Here is a 2287-nt window from a genome sequence, read left to right as displayed (position 1 = left end):
TAAGTCTCCACGTTCCCATCAGTGCCTATCTTCCTCTTGAAGGCCCATTTGTTTCCAGCATGTACTATACCTTCTAGAGGGTCTACAAGAGTCCAGACCTGATTTTGATACATGGAATCCATCTTGGATTTCATGGCCTCTTGCCATCTATTTGAATCAATGTCGGACATTGCTTCAGTGTAGTCTCTAGGGTCTTCCTTTGTGTCATTATCACCAAGAAAGTGCAATTCCCCAAAGTCATTATCCAAGCCATACCTCTTAGATGGCTTACTAACCCGTTTAGATCTACATAGAGCTAGGGGCTCAGGAACAGGGTTGTCAACTTGTCGAGTGCTTGTTTATGGTTCATCATTAATCTCATTAATTTCCATCGCTTTACTTGTAGTTCCTTTGAGAACAAATTCGTCCCCTAGAAACTTAACAATTCTGGCGACAAAAACTTTCTGGTCATCAGGATGGTAGAACTCATATCCCATAGTTTCTCTAGGATATCCCACAAAATAATACCTAACTGATCTCACTTCAAGCTTAGTATGATTAAGACTTGGCTTTCTGCCATGCCATATCTCATAGGGCATCTGTGAAACTGACTTAGAAGGTACTCTATTAAGTAAGTAAGCTGCTGTATAAAAAGCATATCCCTATAATGTTACTGGTAGATCAGTGGAACTCATCATAGAATGAACCGTGTTCATCAAGGTTCGATTTCTCCTTTCAAAAACTCCATTAAGTTATGGAGTTCCTGGTGGAGTCCATTGTGATATTATTCCACATTCTTTGAGATAATCTAGGAACTCATTACTTAGATACTCTCCCCCTCGATCTGATCTTAGCATCTTTATCTGCTTCCCAATTTGCTTCCCAACTTCATTCTTGAATTCTTTGAACTTTCAAAAGATTATGACTTGTACTTCATAAGATACATATAGCCAAACTGAGAGTGATTGTTGGTAAATGTGATATAGTAAGAGAAGCCTTCTCTTAATGTAGTAGACATAGGTCCACATACGTTAGTGCGGATTAACCCTAAAATTTCAGTGGCACGCTCTCCCTTCCTAGTGAATGGAGATTTGGTCATCTTCCCTTTCAAGCAACATTCACAAGTACCCATTTGGTCATTACCTAAGGGGCAGAAATATCCGTCTTTCGACATCTTGTGAATCTTATCAAGGTTCACATGTCCAAGTTTAAGATGCTACATCTTTTCTTGGTTAACTTCTTCTCTAGCCCTTTTGGGTTTTGAGGTATTCCCGCTTTCAATACAGCTCATCCCACTACTTGTCTCTAGGTGAAAAAGTCCCTCTATCATATTACCATGAGAGATAATACGACTGGTCAAGTATAAAGTGCAACTCATTTTGTCAAACAATATTGAGTGCCCATCTTGTAAAAGCATAGAGATGGAAATCAAATTCTTTATACATGAAGGAAAATATAAACAATTTTTAAGTTCCAAGACTACCCCAAAAGGTAGTTTAAGCATGTAGGTGCCTATTGCTTTTGTAGAGATCTTAGTGTCATTCCCAACTCGCACAATCATCTCCCCATTGCACAGTGTCTTGCTCTCTGTTAGTCTCTGCAATGAATTGCAGATATGTTGACTAGCGCCTGAATCAAATATCCAAGAATTGGAGCTTACAGTAAAAGCATTCTCTATGATAGAAATAGCCCCTTCAAAAGTTCGTGTCATAAGGCTCGCAATGCACACCCTGTATTTCTTCTTCCAACATTCATCATTTCCACAATGAAATCATGTTCCTTTGGATTTTCTTGCCTTCTTCTTTTGCAACCTTTTCCTTGTGATTGCATTCTCACTCCCACTATCATTTTTGAAACTTTGTTCAAACTTACATCACATGTCAATCATCTCGGCGAAAGTATGATCGAATCTATTCACTTTATAGTTTACAATAAACATAGTGAAATCATCTAAGAGAGATGCAAGGAAAAAATCTTGGGCCATTTTCCCATCGATGAAAGTTCCTAAACTGTTCAGCTTGAAAGATCCTTTCCATTTTTTGTCCATGTTTTTGGACTGATATCCCCTATGCCATTTTGGCATTCAATAGACTACAAACATTTGAGAATTGTACGTTACTTGTCTCAATGTCATGCATCTTATGCAAACTATCAACCACGGCATAAGAAGTGTCCATGTGCTCATGTTGCTTCTTAAGCTCCTCACTAATTGAAGTGAGGATTAAGCATTTGGATTGTAAGTCATCCTCAAAGTGTCTAGTATAATTTTGACACTCCTCATTTGAAGCTAGTTTAGTAGGAGGTACAT

This window comes from Pyrus communis, chromosome 16 (assembly GCF_041283825.1).
Source record: "Pyrus communis isolate YQ-2024b chromosome 16, ASM4128382v1, whole genome shotgun sequence".
In the NCBI taxonomy this organism is placed as follows: Eukaryota; Viridiplantae; Streptophyta; class Magnoliopsida; order Rosales; family Rosaceae; genus Pyrus; species Pyrus communis.
This window is presented reverse-complemented; position numbering follows the sequence as displayed.